General features: G+C 40.0%; 1 protein-coding gene across 1 annotated transcript in view; it reads right to left on the reverse strand.

The window, feature by feature from the left end:
* cdh6 (cadherin 6) overlaps positions 1–12844 on the reverse strand; it is a 39559-nt gene extending 26715 nt beyond the window's left edge. Inside the window, exon 1 of the mRNA XM_031810577.1 lies at positions 12708–12844. The gene's annotated coding sequence lies outside the window, so the exon portion shown is untranslated. The remainder of the gene's footprint in view (positions 1–12707) is intronic.
* Between the last annotated feature and the right edge of the window lie 9131 nt (positions 12845–21975).

The raw sequence follows: 21975 nt of genomic DNA on the forward strand, positions 1-21975 counted from the left end.
TAACTAGGCTTCTCCAAACTCTGATGCTGCTCATGATCATTAGTAGCCTACCAAACTTACTTACTGCCTGGTACTCAGCACTCTATTGTCCCTCTAATTACTCTGACATCAATGCAAACGTAATCAAAAATCGAGTCAAACACTTCATGAGAGCCCATGAGCTCATGTTGCACAACATTTCTATAGGCTATGCAATTGCGTGACAAAACAGAGTGATGGCCTCTACTAAAGAGAGGAGGGTCCCATCAGCTTTCTGTAGGCTAGGCCTACTATATTTATTTCACAACTTTCCTAATATTAAGCACATTGCTTATCTTTACAACAGGAGTATAGACTACCTTGCTGGAATGACAATGAATCATGGGAAAAGCATCCCCCATTGGCTATTTAAGTGCATAGGTGTATTTTTCCCGCTACCCCTGTTTTGAGATAGGTGCATGATAATGGTCCATTCTAAATCAAAACAAATTTCACAAATATTTGATTTAGTATATGTAAAGACAAGATTCAATTAAGAATAGTCTGATGGGTGACAATATTAGCCTATCACTTATATATTATTATTAATATATATTATATATTATCACTTGTAAATGATGCCCAGCATAAGAAACATACTTTTTCCCCGACTTTTTCTAATCATAGTCGCACACCTCATGTAGCCTAGCCCATAGGCCTATATGTTTTGATAAGGTTAGTATCACACCTCATGTAGCCTAGCCCATAGGCCTATATGTTTTGATAAGGTTAGTATCACACCTCATGTAGCCTAGCCCATAGGCCTATATGTTTTAATAAGGTTAGTATCACACCTCATGTAGCCTAGCCCATAGGCCTATATGTTTTGATAAGGTTAGTATCACACCTCATGTAGCCTAGCCCATAGGCCTATATGTTTTGATAAGGTGTGTATCACAACTAAAGTGGCCAAATAACATCTTAAAATTAAGCACATTAATCTGCTTTACCTGGCGTTTAGAGCCTAACTGGCATACATACGCAGCGTGTGAGTTTCAAGTTTGGAGAAGATCATTTTCACCATAAAAATGCCCCATAAAAAAAGCATTAAATGCATAATCACATTTGCGGTCACTTTTGATAATGGTGTTTTCCCGCTAACGGAACATTCCCGCTTATGCCATGTGCACATTGCTGCGCTTAGAATGTGAATAAAAAGACTAATAGTTTATCAACATTTTAAATTCTGATCTGTTGTGTCAGCCACATTGTGTAAAACATATATATTTTTTATGCTTGTGGTTGTATTAATTTGGGATCTAGTGCATCCCACAACTATCCCAGACTATATTTGAAATATTTATTTCTCCCACAGAATAGAATAGGTTGACCTTTGTACTATAGGCTGTCAGGTTGGCTGGTTGGCTGTCATTGTAAATAAATAAGAATTTGTTCTTAACTGACTTGCCTCGTTAAATAAAGGTTAAATTAAAAAAAATGCAAAAGAAAATACTACAGGTGACAGTAGATTGACATAGGCTAGTGCTTTTGTTGTTCCTTAGGCCTACTCATCTTGTTGGCTGACAAAAAGTAAATTTGGACAGTTCTTCCAATATCTTCAATATGCACACGGAATTGGATAAGGACATGCGCAGTTGCGTCCCCGATGTGTCTGTCTTCACTTGTAGACTGTGAGAAAAACCTGAGTGTTTCGGAGTGCAGTGCATGGATTTTTTTTTGGGTTCATTACAGCCACAAAGGGGATGAAGGCATTATCAAGTGCTTGTCAAATTGTGAATGAAAGATTAATGATGTGTGTACAGCCTGCGCAAAAAAAACAAAGCAGAGCTCATGCCTTTCAAGCGCCTTTTTTCAAATCATCATTAGAGTCGCATCATGCAGGCTTAAAATGTATACAAATCAAAACATATAGCCCAACGTTTGTAGAACAACTAAAGTTAGTGCCTATTTCTTTGTTAACCGCTCAACACAGAAGAGCGCACTTATTTATAGTTTATTGAGCTTTGTTCAATTGTATTCTTCATACTATAAAATAATGCCACGGAATTCCAAGCAAATCTTGTATGCTAAATGAACTAGTGTAGCGCACAGCCATTTGGCATAGCCACCCCAGGATCTAACATAAAGACAACTCAGGAGTATGCTGTTCTGTTCTGAAATACACTAAATTTTCTTCTTATCATGCTTGTTTAAAATAAATAATGGATTTATTGTGAAGGTGTAGGCTATATTACATGGACTTATTAGACTTTTTAAAATGTAGATGTTCCAAAGGTCTGCATCAGTGGCTTGTAGGCTATGTCATGAAGCCAGGAGATGCTAATTGTGTTTGTGTTAATTAATGGTAAATTACCGTGAGACCGACAGTTATTTGCTTGACAATCACCTGCTGATGAAACTTCGTGACCACCACAGCCCTAGAGATGAACGAACAAGGCAATGGTTAAGATTCACTGGAGCCTACCTCTGTACATGAAAATAACATGTTGAAACCATCCAATGGCTGCTAAATAATTCAACATTAAGCTGGATAATCATTCTGTACTCTGAATTTGAATTTGATACATACAATATCGATCCAAATGCAGCCTATATACTGTACATTACCATGAAGATTTTTGTTAAATCCATAATGCAAAAAATTTAAAATCTATCTTCCATTTTGGACAACAAGCCATCTCATGGCTTACAACACAAACCAATTTACTAGACCATCTAGCATGACCTTCAGGTGACACGACACTCATTCTCTCACTCTGCTGCCTTTAAAGCCTTGCATTTCATGGCAGAGGGAGGGAGCATGCTACAGTTCGGCTAGCGGCTAGCCGAACCGAATTAGTGCTCTCATAGCGCCTTAATAGACCTTCGCTGAAAAAAACTGTGAAAAGAATCAGCAATAGTACTGTTTGTCCATTTTGTGACACTGTAGTTAGTATCCACATCCTCAAAATAGTCACATCCTCAAAATAATTAATCTATGATAACTCAATAAATCGGTCATTCATTTTGATGTTTTTGTCGAGGGTGTTTGGTGCAGTATTTCTAAATGACTAAATGTGCATGAAAACGAGTCGTCTCTCGTTGAATGACAACAAAGACTTTACTGAAGAATCCCTACTGTTTGTAGAAAGAAACATGTTTGTGTGCCTGAACAACCGAAAAAACCCGTACCGAAGTCCAAAACAAACAAAAACTTCACAAAATGTAATCATAATATATGCACAAACTCTTCCAAACTGTTTCAGCTGGGAAGCAAAAGGACGTCTTTAGGGTGTTGAAGAGTAGTGGGGGCCTCCCTGCAGACAGTCTCAGCCTTAGCCTCAGCGGGCCTGATGAGTCCCATAGGAGCAATTAGAGGTGAAGAAAGGAGAATGTCAGCCCTGGGCTGCTTCCGTGTGAGGAGGGAGAGAGAGAAGGCGGTCGACAGGTACAAGACCTGCTACAACAACAGGGCAGAGCAGCCTCATAAAGGCACCTAATGCCTGCCTGTGTCACAGACACATACACGCTGTCTTCAGACTTCTAATGAATAAGGCATGGAGGTGGAACTATCACCTGTTGACTTTAACTTTGGAACAGTTTTAGTATGGTTCCATGTACTGTTTTACAAAAATGTATGTGTTTGGTATATTAAAGCAGCAGAGGCTGATATAAAATAATAAACTCAGCATTTTGCATTTATAAGAACACTACAAGTACCCCAGTGCATGTTTTTTCTGTATCTATACTACAGTTTTCAACTCTCTCCCCAAAAAGGGCAAGTCTGGAAGGTAAAATACTACGTTTAAGTGGTGAATGTTAGGAGGGGGCCTGCTATCAGGTTGCCACCACCCAGAGCGATAGGCAGCCAAACAGTTGACTGTCATTCCCCAGGGACCAATGGGCCGTCGATACCTATTGATCTGTCTGTTTAGGAGGGGGGGGGGGGACTTCAAGATGCCATAGTATCTATCACCTTGCTTGGCTCTGTTTGCAACACTCTAGACTCTGGTCTAGGTGATAAAGATCTCATTTGAAGTAACATCTGTTCTTTCTTTGTTTTGTACCATTGAAAACAAAACTATGTGTGAAATCAACTGATGAATGATAATTTGACATATCTTATTCAATCTGTACGATCTTACAAAACAATGACTTGAAAACATGCATACTACATTTGCATTGACCAGTCTTATTTGAGCTTGTACAACCATTATAGTGCCAATTCTTTGAGTAGAAAAGACTGTCACACAACATGAATGGTATTCCCTCTCCTCTCCTCTCCTCTCCTCTCCTCTCCTCTCCTCTCCTCTCCTCTCCTCTCCTCTCCTCTCCTCTCCTCTCCTCTCCTCTCCTCTCCTCTCCTCTCCTCTCCTCTCCTCTCCTCTCCTCTCCTCTCCTCTCCTCTCCTCTCCTCTCCTCTCCTCTCCTCTCCTCTTCTCTTCTCTTCTCTTCTCTTCTCTTCTCCTCTCCTCTCCTCTCCTCTCCTCTCCTCTCCTCTCCCTTCAATTACAAGGGTCCCAGTCCCCCCCCTCCACCCCAGCTATAATCTCCCCAGCAACATTTGTGCACTAATCTTAACAGGAAGAGATAATAGATGTTGAGTCCCCTGAATGGGACTGACATGTGCACCAACACAATTACTGTCAGGGAGCGTCGCTGGCGCGCTCATACCAGATGGGACCTCTTAATTACGTAACCGGAAGAGGGGCATAATGTGATTTGGAGGCAATGTACGTTACGTTGTGCCACATCCGATTCAGTATCTATCTGTCCTGTATTGCCCTGTTTCCAGAATTGTCTTCAAATGGCTGGACGCATGTCAGTTCCATACCTACAGAAGCTCTTCTGACGTGATTGCATTTTGAGTATAAATAAATTCCGCAAACTTGAAAGATGTCAGCGAACAGTTTTCCAGATTAATACGTGTGTGTGTGTTTGTGCTGTTTAGAACCCCCAAAGCTGTTTTGGATCCTCAATGATCCATGCCTGGTTCATTGCTTTAGGTGTTGGATACTAAAGAAGATGACAACCCATTAAACTGTGTGGGTCTTTCATTTATGGCGTCTTCGTCAATGGGGCTGCCTGTGTAAGCCAGTGTCTCATAGCGTGTTTGTATTGTGGGTGGTTGATTGGGATTCCTCCTTGGAGGAGGAGAAAGCGTGAGAACGGCAGCTTTATGGTCTGCTTGTGCAAAGACCTAGCAGGAGTGTTCAGGTCAGAGCTTTCTCTCCACCATTGTGTCCAAGCACTGGAATGTGGCTGCCTCACTATTACAATGCAAATGTGCCAGCGTCTGATGGAGCTACTCTTTATGTGTGAGAGCGAAAGAGAGAGAGAGAGAGAGAGGGAAGACAATTAGTCATTAGCCTACATCCCACATATGACAGCGGCTATAGGGCAAAATTGATTGTATTTCTCTCCCTTTTTAGCCATAATGCAGTTCAGGATCTGACCAGGATCTGCCTTGTTCTATGGTCTTCTTGCACCTCAGATAATTAACCAGCGAAGGTGAGCATTTGCCCACTGACGTCGGTTGATGCCGAACTGCAGACAGGCCAAGACCCTGGTGAGGATGACAGGCACGTTGATTATCTTCCCAGTTTGTACATAAATTCTTCGGTTGTGCAAACCCACAGTTTCATCAGCTGTCCGGGTGACTGGTCTCAGACGATCCCTCAGGTGAAGAAGCCAGATGTGGAGGTCCTGGGCTGGAGTGGTTAGGCTGGTTGGACATACTGTCAAATTCTCTAAAATGACGTTGGAGGCGGCATACGGTAGACAAATGAATATGCAATTCTCTGGAAACAGCTCTGGTGGACATTCCTGCAGTCAGCATGCCAATTGCACGCTCCCTCAAAACTTGAGACATTTGTGGCATTGTGTTGTGTTTCAGAACTACACATTTTTCAGTTGTCTTTTATTGTCCCCAGCACAAGGTGCACCAGTGTACTGATTATGCTGTTAAGTCAGCTTCTTGATATTCCACACCTGTCAGGTGGGTGGATTATCTTGGCAAAGGAGAAATGCTCACTAACAGGGATGTAAACACATTTGTGCACAATCCTATAGAGAAATTTGCTTTTTATGCATATGGAAAGTTTCTGGGATATTTTATTTCAGCCCATGAAACACAGCACCAACCACTTTACATGTTGCGTTTCTATTTTTGTTCAGTATAACATAATTATAATTATATGGCCAAATACACTGTCCATTTTCAACTGACTCTTCCTGTCCTCTCCTACTGTCCTCATTTCATATTTCACGTCTAAAATGTGAAATACTCCCTGTTCCATGTTCCCACACATTAAACACCCACACGTCAGAGGGAGCAGCTTTCAGCCAAATCCCCTTGGCAGAGAGCAGTGCAGTGGGAGGAGAGCAGGGTCAAGCACTGGATGACCCTCAGAGGTCAATATGTGTCATCATGTTCAAGATGTGGAAGAAGCACTGGTGATCTTGAGTTACGCCACAGGCTTGGTCAATAAACTGCTTGATGTTAAATGGTATGGAGATCCTAATATCATCAAATGGTCAATAGGAGAGCAACCTTTGAGCATGACATCATTAGATACTGAAAACAAATAGGCCTACTAGTAATGCGTCAGCTTACAAAATACAGCTGAATGATACAAGGGTAAAACCATATACAGCACAAAGGAAAACGTTAAAAGTTGCCTTTCATATCTACCAACATATTCTCATTCTTTTCCACGCTTGTTAATAGAGCGACTGGTGCTATTAGCAATTCTGTTTTAAACTAGCTTTCCTACTGCACATCAATGCCCTCTTTTCAAATCAATTCAATTAAGCTTGACAAAGCTTGAGAATTATACAAACCAATAAAGCTAGTATTTCTAATGGAAAGAAGAGAATGTGTGTGGGTGTCACACCAGGGTGTGTGTTAGCCTCTGGGTGGGGGGAGAGAGCTCTCTCTTTTTCACACCCCAAACTCGCATTTACAGCCAATCCTCCAATGATACAAGATAAAGCCTGTGATAAATAACAAATAACACTTGTACTAGAGGTTGCAACTTTCTCAATCAACAACAACAAATCGATGGGTCTGTTTTCATAGCTGCTAGGACATCATCAGAATAATACTTCAATTCCCTTGCCTTTACTGATCGTTGCAGACTATTACATTTTGGGGTGTTAAATGTACAGTAGTTTGTACAGTAGTTTTTGTTCAGCCCATTAACCTAAGGTCTCATTTAAACTAGAGATATCAGTTTTTTTTTGCATTGGATGCGTCTCAATCCACCACATACACCTATGTACTGCAACACTTCCGCTTCTGCGGGGAAAGGTGAAAAATCTACAGCGGTGTTTGTCAGACCATGAGACCATGAAAATCGGTCTTCTCACAGAATCGTCTGTAGCGTCCAGAGCGGTTTGGCCTACAAACTACTATGACCCGTCTTTGGAACGATGAGACTCTCACGAACACGTACATGTCGGTTGTTTTGCCTCACAAGACTCGTTTGAAGGTCCCCCAGGTACCAGTTGAAAAAATGTATGGAAGTATATATGGAGACAGTTTAGATGTGAAAAAATAAGGGGCTAAATACATATATACAAAGAAATACTAATGTTTCCTGATCTTTCTTATATCTCTCTGATATAGGACACACACTTCAGAACAAACTTCATTTAGATTGGCATTTGTATGGGCTAATAGCAGTATGTGAATGTAAATAGTTATTTAGGCAATTTTTCCTTGTTATTCCAGGTATAGTAGCATTAAAAAAAAGAGAGAGATTGAATGACAACATTAGGCCTTGTTATAGACCTGCTGACTGCAAATGAGGCTCCCTCTATAATCTATAATTGCCATGGCTGTCAAACAGTGCAAGACATTTTTTGAAAAGGGGCATAAGTTGTCTTCAAAAGACAATGTAATACTATGCTCCAGACAGGAGAACAGATTGCTTGCCAAAATGAATTGTTAATTTGAGGATATGAATTCTGCAATTCATTGTACTCTGCCTATACTATTCAATGGCTTAGATATAGTGCATTGTACTCTCAGAAGACCAATATTTGTGGTGTGATCCAAAATGTCAGGAGTTTGATCTATAAAAACACCTGTATAGGTAACTGATGACACACCTGTGCTAGTTAATGCAATCCAACCCCTCACTAGCTTGACAAACACACGGGACAATGGCCCATTGTCAAATGAGGTGACAGAGCACACAAGCACATTTACATTCAAAACTATTTACAAACTCTAGGTACATTTACATACAGACCCCATATAATTCAATTTGATAATGATCTGTTTGTCAAATGTGAGTGCACTACAATTACGTCATGGTAAAATAAAACTCCTGATGGATGATATGTTATGAATAAAGAATAGGTCTTCTGAGAATACAGTGGATGGTACGTACTAGTCACACTCACTCTCAATAACACTTTTAGACATGTTAGATGAATGTAGTATAGAAAAGATGTTTGAGAGACACATGAGAGTGTAAAACGTCACTATGTGAATCAATATACCCATTTAAGAACATCCATTCCTGTGTGCATGTTCCATTGTGACCACATGAGGGCACAATTAAAGAAGCTGTTTGAATTTTCCAAATGAGAATCAATCGGAATACCCCATATAGTTGCCATAGAAATGAATCATAATTCCCTATAGTGAAGGGTCACATCATTCTTAATCAAGTTTTAAGACAGAGGATAATCAATCCTCTTCTACTGGAGTAGGCTAATCAGTGGAAAGCTTGTTTGTTCCAAAGGTCACAGTGACCTGGTTGGGTAGTGGGAAACTGGGAGTACTGAAGACACTTAGAATTTTGGGGATAACATCCATACAACATACATTTCTAAGATAATATTATCATCATCAACCAACAGTATTTCAGGCTTTTGACATTCAGAGAAATTGTTTTACACCCATTGCCTCTCTTGGTACAGTATGCACTATTATGTGCCCAAGAAGGTGTGGAAATAATCAGTTGTGATTTACAACAAATACTTTTCCTTACTCATTAATAGGGCACACACCACAAAAATATTTGAATCATTTGAACAGGCTAATTGGTCTTTAAAGGGGAATGGAAGCACTTTAGGAAGTAAAGTTAAGCAAAGATATGTATTCCATCCACTAATACTAAACATGTGCACATAACATAGAAACCTCTACATTTTGGGGATTTTGATATTGAACAACTTTTTTTTAGAGGTATAGGTAGTGCCAACTTGAATTGCCATAGAAAGGGCTGACGCCAATGCGGCATTGACAGGGTTGAGCAAATTGTTAGTTTTGTCTGGGGACTGAAAGCGAATGTTGCCACTGGGAGGCGCCTTGCCTCCACTGGCTCTGAAAGGGTTCTCACAACTTTGTCAGCTTTGCAATTGAGATCAGGACAACAATATTAAGGTAAGAAACTGTATACAGTTCATTTTTATTTTTCCCAATTGATAAAATGAGCCTGTCAGCCAAAAAAAGGCAAGGTACAGTAGCTAGCTAGATCTAGATCTTGTCTTGCCTTTTTTATGTTAATGTCACCTTTGACAACTATACGTAAAAAAAATATATATATTGTTAATTTGAAGAGCATTTGTCATTGGTATGAGCTAAGAGCTCAAATTAACTGGCTGTTGTCTGATTCTACAGTAGCTAGCTATCTAGCTAGCCCGCCACAAGAGAGGGCTCCTGCAGGATTGCTATTTCACCAGTAAAATGTATGATACCCATATCATTATTAGTTAGCTATCTAGGTAACGAGCTACATAGCTAGATATCTCATTAGGTATCTGTTTATCTATGATTCCTAAAAACTAGTAAGCCTGCTAGGTGTTGATTGCAAGAATGAATGTAGCCTAAGCCAGAAGCCTAATCCTTTTGACTAGCTATAGCTATGATTTCTGAAAGCTCAGGCTGGTAGTCCGTTTGGTAACTATCCTAAATCATCCTGATCTACCTGGTAACTGTCGATGGTGTATTATTGTCATGTACTATTAGGCCTATATACTGTATATTCAGCCTACATTTAAAAAAAATACTCTCTCTCTCTATCTGTAGGACACTGGTGGACTGTGGAGGATGACACTATTGACATGTCACCTGTGCACCAGGAAGTCAGTAGAAGTTGATTACCATTTCATTGATGTGGTGCAATTGTATGTTATATCCTTCGAAAGGACTGTTTCTCAGCTTTCAAAATATTAATAATGTTTTCATATATGGTTTGACACCAGCACATTTTAAAGCAATTGCACACGAGAGGGCGGCTTTTTTAGCTGTGGTCATAAGCCGAGTACTGTAGATCAGCACAGCCATGCTAAAAAAGTCATTTCACACAACTTTGAGTGTACAATTGCTTTTCTACAACTGGTTACCAATGAAATAAAACATGTTATTTCGATAAATGTATTCATAGGCAACTATTTAATCCCTCCCCAAAAATATAGGCCTAGTCCTGACACGTCTTTGGTTGCTAGCCAAGCCGGCTGGCCGTTCATTCTGTCGGTTAGGTTGCCCGAGACACGACGTCTTTTTGTTCTATATCTATGGATGCAACGCAGTCGTTCATTCTAAATGTTTCGTTGCCATGCTGGCTGGCAGTGCTCTTATTCCTTGCTTGCTAGCTAGCCAACTACGGCTAACACAGTCAGGTCAAACAGTGCAGCTAGAATAACACCAAAGTAGCTGCATTTGCGTTTGTTTAAGCTGTTTTGGATACATTGATGATGTGTGATTGGCATAGAAAATGTGCTCTTGTCAGGACACTGTTCAGAGGAGCAAGCCACCTACACAGCTAACGCAATCACTTCAAACTGAAGCTGGTAAGACAGCAAACTAGCTGCATTTCATGTTGTTTTACCTGTCCATTCATTGTATGGATTAGTTTGCCCGAGACGCGACCCAGTTGTGAAGTCTTTTTGTTCTATATCTATGGACGTGACCCAGTTGTTCCTTCTAAATGTTCCATGGCAACGCTCTTATTCCTTGCTTGCTAGCTAGCCAAATATTTCTAACACAGTTACATCAGATGGAACATAAAAATTATTCTGATTCATGATTTTGACCGGCTGAAAAAATATGTCCGTTCATTCTATTGGTTAGGTTGCCAGAAACGTGGCCCAGTCGTGAAGTCTTTTTATTCTATATCAACGGAAGTCCCAGTCGTTTGTTCTAAATGTTTTATTGCCATGCTGGCTGGCAACACTCTTATCCCTTGCTTGCTAGCTAGCCAACTATGGCTAACACAGTATCGTCAAATGGAACAGAAAACAAGATTCCCATTTTTTGCGTCATAGGCTTACCTATGCTAAATATGTTTTTTAGTTTGGCGTAGAACGTGTCTCAACCAATCACAATGCTTGTGTTGACCAACCCGCTGTAAAATAATCATTAATGCACGCAGAGTTCATGGTCTTTCAAACAATTTTAGGATTCAGACATTTTTGGGATGCAACAATGGCAAAGTGGTGATTCACAGTTACAGTTAAATGGTGTTCTAAAGCCTAGTGTTTCCATTCTCCTTTAACACAGAATTAATACAATGAAAAAGGTTACATTTTCAGTCATTAAAAACGCTATTTGCCTTCCCGAAAAATATGCAGTCAGAGTGCAGTATAACTGCAGTACACTGCAGTATAACTGCAGTATGCTGCAAATACGGTGTCCAAAATAACACTGTTTTATTCTGCAGTAATTTGCAGTGTAACTGCAGTTATTCTGCAATTACTGGGTCCAAAATACCACAGTCGACTGCAGTTTCTACACTTTTACTGCAGTTTCCAAACTGCAATCTTTTTTTATAAAGGTGACAACCACCAGAAATACACGGGTTAAATAGAAGACACTTGTTGCTGTGGAAAATAAATGGCAATGCTTTGCCTGTATTTTCTTTTTTGACATAATTACTCATTCACAAACTCCTGGGGCATGCTCTGCACATATGGGCATAGCAAACTGGGAATGGTAAAATACAGGTGACTTGCCTCAGCACTGCACTAACGGGTAGATTTGCATTTAGGGTAGCACCTACATCCACATTAGAGTGCATGTACACTCCACAGCAATAGAGTGCCAGTGTCTAAACAATAAATAAAACAATAGGACTACACATCAAGTATTTCTAATGAGACACAAAAAGTGTGCACTGCTGGCTATGAGTGCTTTATCAATAACAATGTCAATATCAACAGCAACCTACAGTAGGCTAATATATCACGAGACCTTCCATGACCATTCAACAAACAACATGGTCCTCATAATCAATTTTTATCTCAAAAACAAGGCTTGTTTACAGGGTAGCCTTGATTCAATCCTCTGACATGTCGCATTGAAACGGGGACACACACCTTAAGCCACACAGTGCCAAACAACACTACCGCTAAAGATATGACTGCCACTAGACTCTGAACATAACAAACAGTAAAACTTTAAGCCGGGTCAATTAAATTAAGTTATAATTATAATTTAGGTCCTCTAATTGAATCATGACATACTACCCAGGGAACATGAAAATATGCAGCTGAAGTTGAAGTTGTAGGCTGATGAGACCGACTATGACGAATTCATGAGATCGTCCTACATTAAATTATCCAATGAAAGCAACTTTGATGAAGTTATAAGCTATTTATCACAAAATCGAACATCATCCTTCAGCTATAAAAATAAAAGGAACCCTTTAAAGTGCGTGTGTTTTTAAATACTGTAAAACGACTTTTTCATGAGCGCTATTTGAACATATACAGCTAAATAAAACGTCACTTACCAATGTTTGACGTAGCTGAAAGCTCAATCAATGCGCGCCTGTGTGAATCCGTTGCATGCAACTGACTCACTGAACGCGGACTGGTGCCTGCCTTCTCTTGCTCTCTCTTTCTCTCTCTTTAGTTCATGATGAGCATCCCTTGCTCTCTCAGCCTAGAAGTTGAGTCGGACTCTAGCTGCTCCTGATTGGGTGTCAGCCGCTGGTTCACGATTAAAGGGACAGGCTGAGTTGAAAATGACTAATTTATCACCAATATTTATGAGGGGTTTTTCCAAGCGATTTGCGACAGGGGCACATCATTTTTCTCACGAGCCATTCTTACAAGATAATATTGTTCTCCTGCCTTTCAAAGATAATTAGCATCTTAAAATAATTGCATATTCAACAAACACTGAAACAATTAAAGCTACAACGATAGTTTGTGACAATGCCTTGACAATGAGAGCATTTCAATAATGACATTTGTTATTGCCTTGGTTTGGCTACCTAGACACTTTTGTGTCCTTCAAATGTTCCTTATGTAGCCTATAGCCATAGGCCTACAACTGTTACCACTGAGTTTGGACAATTAAATGTCACATAGGCCTATTCCACAATGGACACTATTTTCCACCTGCCCTAAATCAAGCTGTCTTGATCCACATTCACAGAGGTTGTTGGTTGTGAAAACCTGCAGGATGCATTTTGTAATGAGAGAAAAATGTCAGTGTTTCTGACAGACTGGGGGGGTGGTTGAGGAAGGCACCTGAGCACTGTCACTGTCTGACGGTTAAAATGGCTAAAGGGTCATAGGGATGTGCTTCTCACTTTGACAGCATGATGTCCTGAAGTCTCATCAGTGTGCCGTGTGAGCTCTGGGGCTCTGGGCTTTGACAGCCATTGTTTCAGAGAGGGGTATCACTTGTTTCAAGCAGAGGTATCACGCTCTGTAACTCTGTTAATATTTGACAAGAGGAAGGATTCCCCCTGGTGACCTAGGTACACATTCCTATTTTTACATTAACATTTCCTCTGAAGTATTTGATTAATACATCATTATACACACACCAAACAATCAACAACTAGGTAATATGATGTTACTTATATTTTTAGAGTGTTACTACACAGGTATGAGAATGTAATGTAGTGTTACCTGAGAGAACATTTTAAACGTATGACATCTGAGGTGGAGGCAGCGATAGAAGGTACAGCCTCACAGTGACCATGCCCGGATAACTTTTAATAATAAGTTTCATTGCCCAGTTAATGCAGGTGGTTCAACAACAGAGACATGTATCCAATGATCATGTAGCAGATTGAGTATACACATAACCCAGTTGATATAGCAATTCCCTTCCAGCTAGCTGACTGAATGTCTGAGTACCAAATGGCACCCTATTCCCTGCTTATGACCAGAGGCAATGGGCTCTGGTCAGAAATAGTGCACTATATAGATAATGGGGTGTGATTTGGGAGGCAGCCAATGTCTTTCTAATTAGGATGCCCACCACAGGCTCCAGCAGACCCAGGCTCATATATTACAATGTTGAATGGACAGTCTGAAGTCAGAGCACACCCCTACTGATCCTCCCCCTAGGCCCACTGACTGGCTCTTCAAAACAGTTATTGCCAGAACAGGGAATTGCAGTGGCAGTAAACTAAGCATAGTTGATTTATTGTATGTTATTTAATCGTGACATTACCTAAATGTATTATTTGACATGCCTGATGCACATTCCACTCGTCTGCTGCTGACGACTTTGAATTTCTTAAATCTATGAAGTCATTGTGGTGGGTGAGTTCGGTAAAAACAAGCTGCAAGCCCCCCCCCCCCCCCCCCCCCCCCCAATATAACAATTGGGCTAGTGGATATTTAATAGATGGATCATACACTACCAAATGTATATAAATTAATTCACAAACAGCATATTACTGTCTCGATTAAGCCATCAGCCAGTATTATCCTGACTAATTAAGGCTATACACATTATACAGATAATTATTAGGTAATGGCCAAAGTATCTTGAAGTGACCACCATGTCGACCTACTTATTACTACCAAAGCCTGATGGTTTTAAAGTAGATTACTGTGCTGATGGGCAGATAATGGTAAATGTGGTAATGGATGACTGTTTGATAGTACACATACAGTGCTTTCAGTGTATTCATACCCCTTGACTTATTCCACATTTGGTTGTGTTACAGCCTGAATTCAAAATGGATTAAATAGATGTTTTTACTCACCCATTTACACACAACACCCCATAATGACAAAGTGAAATACATGTTAGAATCACCTTTGTCAGCGATTACAGCTGTCAGTCTTTTGGGGTTAGTCTATAAGAGCTTTGCACACCTGAATTGTACCATATTTGCACATTATTCTTTTAAAAATTCTTCAAATTCTGTGAAGTTGGTTGTTGATCATTGCTAGATGACATTTTCACGTTTTTCCAAAGATTTTCAAGCCAATTTAAGTCTAAACTGTAACCAGGCCACTCAGGAACATTCAATGTTGTCTTGGTAAGCAACTCCAGTGTATATTTGGCCTTGTGTTTTAGGTTATTGTCCTGCTGAAAGGTGAATTTGCCTCCCAGTGTCTGTTGGAAAGCAGACAGAACCAGGTTTAGCTCTATTACGTTTTTTTTGTAACAAAAACTCCATAGGACTTGCCGATGACAAGCATACATTATCCATAACATGATGCAGCCACCACCATGATTGAAAATATGAAGAGTGGTACTCAGTGATCGTTGTATTGGATTTGGCCCAGCATAACGCTTTCTATTGAGGATATATAGTTAATTTCATGCCTTATTGCAAACAGGATGCATTTTTTTAAATATTTTTTATTCTGTGCAGGCTTCTTTCTCTGTTAATTAGGTTAGTATTGCTGAGTAACTACAATGTTGTTGATCCATTATCCATATATATATTTTTTTTTACATCCAACAGTAACTGTACAAGTCTTTATCAGACTGACACTGAGAATTTCCTTGTTAAAACATGCAAGAATATGTTTTACATCTTAATAAATAAATAAAAACATGAATGAAATCACGGTAATGATGAGTGAAGTGCCGCTTATTAGGTGTAGTACCTAATAAGATGTACAAACCACTGCGTGCTCACAGAGATATTGCATAATGTGGTCAAAATGGCTGTTGTTCCTTTTCTCAAACCAAAGGTCTGTCTCCGTGAATATTTTAGAGGATTCTCCCTAAGCTTAGGACAGCAAACCGTAATCCGCCTTGAATCAGTAACAGCATATTGGCCAGGGCTTATGCTCTCTACCACCCAAGACAAGTCAAGGAGCATATCGTGTGAAAAGGCTGAATAAGTAGCACAGATCTTGACAGGCACTTTATTTGTGTAACAACATGTTTAACTATATATTTTATTGTCGTAAATGCTTCCTACATCCTATATTGTATGTACATCAATGGAAACCTATACTCATATGTCAGTAAACAGATTACTTCACCATTTGACCAACTCCCATGGCTATAGCCAAATACTTTTTCCTGTTTTTTTACGACTGTGTGTATCCCCTCCAGAATCCCCCAGCTAGTCGACATAGAGGAAAAAGAGGCAGTGACAATGGGGACTCAGTGACAAGGGGGACTCAGTGACGAGGGGGATTCAGTGACAAGGGGGACTTGCTGAGCGTGGATAATCGCTGGAACTGACCCGGCAGCCGGCTCCTCAGATAGAAACGGATTTCCATTCTCAGCAAGAGAGCAGTGGCCAGCAGCGACCTGGGGCGACATCACTACAGCAGGGGGAGAAATGTATTAGACATGCATCTCAATTCACTTTGTCATGTTGCATTCACTGTAGGGGTAAAACAGGGTAAAAGGAAGGACCTTCTACAAAGGAAGAACAAGGTTAAGTAAACCTTGTTTTGGGATGTGACAGGACTTTTTGGGACAAAAACTGAGTCCAGCCATCCCAGCTGTGAGTCTGTTTTGAACCAAAGTAATATTAATATGATGAGAAATTCATTTAAAGTAGATGCTCATTCCACTTGCCCAAAATTGTGCCATGTTCATGTTTTTTAGAGACAGAGGCTGTCCAGGAGTTACTAAAACATATTCCTGTAGCCATCAAACAAACCATTAGTGTATTATGAAACTCCAGTCTTTTCTCTCCTCATACTGAACAGACAGGGATTAATAGACCCCCCTCCGCTGCCACAGATGGACTTTGCCATGCCAGCCGACTGTTATTAAATCCTCACAATGTCTTTCTGTACTAGTCATCAACAAGTCTCCAAGCCTCTGTCTGTGAGAACTCACACTAGAACTTACAATGGAACCCACACACAATCAAGAGGGGGTGTACTCTAGCTGTGGGCCTGTGGCACATTCAGCACTGTATGCCACATTAGCAGGGTCTTTGACTTTGCCCTCTGATGATAATTCTGAAATCTGGTGTTTTGCCATTAATCTAGCTGCAATACTCTTTGCCAAGGGGATTATTGAGTGACAATTTCAAGAGGAACGAAAGATGTAATTCTCCTCCTAAGCCACGAGTCTATTAAAAACCAAACAGTTCTGTCACTTAACACATAGGCCTTACTGCACAGCTGCCAAGTATTTCATAAATAAGTTGATGATGAATTTTCCTTAGAGAAAACAAGAACATTTCACTACCCGCCCCCGTCAGAAAATCCCCTTTCACAATGCTGTGGTTTGGGGATTTGATGACGTACAGGAAGTAAGAACCATGACCTGATATAAAATCAACACATGTCAACACATCCAAAAAATATAATAAGACAGTACATCTTGTCAAATGAAAATAGCAAGAGGGAAAACCCTATTAAATAGGGGCACATCCTCCTTTTAGACCTAGTGTTTTTAGGTCCCTTAAGGTGTTGGTGGGGTGTAAAAGCTAATCCATGGCATTAAATCCCTTAACAGACCACCCCAACGGCCCCCTCACTAAGCAGGCAATAATAGGCTATAATATGAGGCATGGCAAAGGACCACAGAAGTATACAACCATGAGAGGGACAAGGACTGGGAGAAAGCCTCTAAATACAACGTTATGAGTTCAATTGATGGTCTAAGGTTAGGGGGATGTAAAGCCAACAACTATCTTTTAAATAAAAATACGTATGAGTATAAGGGCGCATATGAAGGCATACTCTGAGGTATCTAGAACGTAACTGACAAGTGGCGAGCTCAAGATTTATTAACTTGAATAAAACGTTTTTTTTTATAATGATTGAGCTCAGCTTGACAGAATGCATGGTACCGTGCAAAGATAACATGAATACTATAAACTAGACAAAAATAAATAGTTTATAACACCAAAAGTTAAAATATGTGAACGTTTGGAATGTAAGATAAATTCATATCTCCACAGAATGTAATTACAGTGATAGCATTCACCCAGTGTTGAAGCAATATCAGACAAAACATCCGTAGCCTACCTATACAATACCATCCTCCACTCTACAACTGACTCAATGCTAACTCACTGCTCCTTGGTCTGACACTAAGCCATTACTTCTTTCTTCTCTTCCTGTCTGACTCAAGCCTGCCATTCATCCTTCCGGACTCCTCTACCTTTCCCAGCCAAAACAAAGATGCGTTACTGACAACTTTGAGTACTACTATATCATAACCCCATTCCGTTCCAGCAGCTTTCTAAGGCGATGTTTACAAGAGTAACCAAAGACATTAGCAGACATTACACCCTCTACTGGTGTTTGTGAGAGTCAAGTATTTGACTATCAAATGTCTTTGAAAGAAAGACACCCTCTCAACTTCAATTGCCTGTAACCAAAATATAATTGAGAACATCTCAATGGGAACATGTCAGAGGCTCAATCCATTGTAGTCCAATGTGCTGCGGGACAGAGCATATCAAATCATTTGATAATTTCTTTAATTCATTAATAACTTTAAATAATGAATTAACTGAATAAGATCCAACAGAATATGTATACAGTACACAATCAATAGAACTGCATTGAACATCTCGCCTTCCTCTTAATCATCACTATTACAGAAAAAGACTAGTATCTCTAGGCTCTGCATTGTCAAAATAGGTTATCCCTGGTCTGTCATTCAGGGGCAGAGGAGGAGATACTGAAGGGGTTATGGGAAAGAGAAGCCTGGTGAAGACACCCAGTCTGAAGTGTGTGACGTTATCAGCAGAGGTCCACCGATCGACCATGTACCTTTTAGTGACCTGCCACTGATTAGCATTGTTCCTCTTATCTTGTCACCTCAATGACAGAACAATGAGAGCCCAGCCTTTAAAAAAAAACCATTGTAATAAAGTTGGTTTTATTCAACACAATCAGAGAGTAAATATAAAAGGATCTAACTGCTCTGCATCTAACTGCAAATTGACTCTGGTTAATATGCAACTCGCTATAATTGAGGTTGCACAATCACTCTTCAAACAGGAACATCGATGCTTAATGATGCTCTGAAGAGTGTGAGAGAGCTCCTAGGTTTGGTTTTCAACCACTTATTCATGATACGTCAGTGAATTACCACTGGAGTTGGTTCAGAATCCAACATTGTTTCTTAGAGGTTCCTATTTTCTATTTTTGTGGTCCTAATGAGCTATCTTGATTTAGTGTTCTTTGACTCAGCCAAGACTTTATGATCACCCTTTTCTGCGTCCCAAATGGCAACCTATTCCCTACATAGTGTATCATATGAACCCTGGTCAAAAATAATGTACTATACAGGGAATAGGGTGCCATTTGTCACAAAACCCTTCTCTTCATTCTTTATTCAGTCTTTCGACAGAGCAAGTGAGCAGGTAGGTAGTGCATGTCTGAAGTGTCAGCCATAATGACTAGAACACCGTGAATAATAGCAGGGATGTTTTGGCTAGATTTACTGATTTATCAAGATCTGCTGAGCTGGCCCATTTCTGAAAACATATGAAATGAACCATGGACCTTCACGCGACTTCAAAAATAAATTCAAAAAAGAATTCACTGTAATTACTTACCCATCTGTCCTAAAACACTGTTTGTCAGATGAGAACCTTGATTGATTAATTTGATATTTTATATGTTTTACATTAATCTCATAATTAATTGTTTTAAAAGTTCACAGCTCTGGACTATGGGCATCATAATGATCAAGGGACGCAATATTAAAAACATTGAACTTATTGGTAATGTCAATATACCTTTTATTGAAAATGCACCAAGGGAAAGAACATCAGATCAGACCAGCAAAAACTATATTCAAAAATGATATAAACTATAACAGTGATAAAAGTGTTATAAAAGCCAGCGCTCTCCACCCTCTAATAATTCCTGGAGCACCGTGGCAAGCCAAGTCACTAGCATTCCAGTGAGAGTTATGATGCGACTTGGAACTGTTGGATCTACCATGGCTCATTAATGCAAGCATCTTATTTGCCTTTGACTTTTAAATGTCACAATTCAATTGGAGCTACAGTGAGACACAGGTTCCATTCACCCTGGTGGCTTAGCAGGAGATTATATAATCATGTGTCTTTCCCCTCGTTGTCTCTAACTACCGCCATGACAAAACTGACAAGAGAGAGATTAATTTACCTGTCTGAGAACACAAGTTATTTTATCATGGTTAACAACATATGATGCAAGGCTGATCAACGTTGTCTAAATCATCTATCGTCATAATGATCATTTGTGTAACATTCTCAAAACAAGGCGTTTGTCGGAGCATGAATTTGACCCTGTTTTGAATGGTGTTTTGTGTCAGCCATGACATTTATCCATGTTCCCCATCTCTATCTTGGCCCAATGGTATATTCACAAGCCAGTGACAAACTGGGTGACTTCACCCATGAAATAGGAACGGTGGCACAAGAAACAGATAACAGATGACACCTTAAAATGCATTTCACAGGGGGACAATGGATCAAAGAGCGTAATGTGCTCCAGACACCACGCCACCGTCCCCGTCAGATATGACAGCACCTACCTACCTCTTTCGCTCTCTTCTTAACTAGGTCAGGCCCAGACTACCTCTCAATGCTCACATTGGCTTCTCTTAAGATTCTCTCACTCACTATTGTGCTCACTCCTTTTCAGTGGACACCCTCGGGTAATCAAAAGATGCTGCCACACAGACCATTGTGACCTAACTACATATTTGGATCACATTTACAGTATTTTGTAAAAGAAAATGGTTGGAAATGTTGTACATGTGTCAGGCATATGGGAGGGCTGAGACCTGACTGGCATTTGGTGGAGTATAATAATATGTCAGTTAGGAGTATTGTGTATCTAGAGGTTTATCACGCTTCATGTGAGCTGCTTCTCCTGGCAAGGATAAACCAGCACAATCACTGTGTAGGGACAGTTCAATTTCACACTTGATTATGGAGTGAAGAGTTGTTTGTAGTCACTGAATGCCAATGACATTGTTTGTGTGTGTGTGTGTGTGTTTTAATATTGTTACAGTTTTTGATGATCGTGTTATCTAGACTGTGGAAAGGGGAAACCTGGTTCCGTAAGAAGTGTGATAGAATCCAGATGACATTTACATTGGCATTAATAACAATATTGCATGTTGTTGGATGTGTTTTTGCTTATGTGTAAGTAGACATTATTCTGATAATATGCTGCTGTAGAAACGTTTGAAAAGTTGAGTAAGTTTGGAAAACAAGCATCAACCACGATTCTCTGCAGGAAACATCTGGCACGTGATGCTACATTTATCATGGGAGTGGTAATTTCATGCATCTCAGATTAGACATTATTGCAGCACAAAACCAGGAAAAACAACACAACATGGCGAAGACAATTCCTAAACAGAAAGGGGCCATACTATGCTAAGGACGACTACATTTTTATACGGTAACAGATTCCATATCAGCCAGTTCAAATCGTTGGCGTAGTTGGATGTGATCCAACCCTTTTTCAGAAAAGCTTCCTTACCGGAAGTCCACTGGCACGTTTTGATAAGCAAATTAAGTAAATCACAAGTTGTAAAGTGACTGCACAAATCGCTCAGAGTAGATTGCTGGGTGCTTGACAAGTGCTGCAACTTGTGGCGTAGGTTCGAATCCCCCACAGGATATTTTTTTTCCCTTTGAAATGTAGAATTACATTTTTTGTGTGTTGAGAAGGGAAGTGCAGTCAACACTTTGAAAATGAAGATTAAGTATGATTTATGATTTAATAAAGAGCTACGTCTTTCTTTGGCCTTTGTCCGTTTGAAAGGGAATCTGTTTGAAAAGGTAAGCAACAATGTAGAATTTGCAATGTCAAGGAAGCATCATGCAATATACAGTGCCTTGCGAAAGTATTCGGCCC

Source organism: Oncorhynchus kisutch, linkage group LG30, assembly GCF_002021735.2.
Source record: "Oncorhynchus kisutch isolate 150728-3 linkage group LG30, Okis_V2, whole genome shotgun sequence".
NCBI classification, from domain to species: domain Eukaryota; kingdom Metazoa; phylum Chordata; class Actinopteri; order Salmoniformes; family Salmonidae; genus Oncorhynchus; species Oncorhynchus kisutch.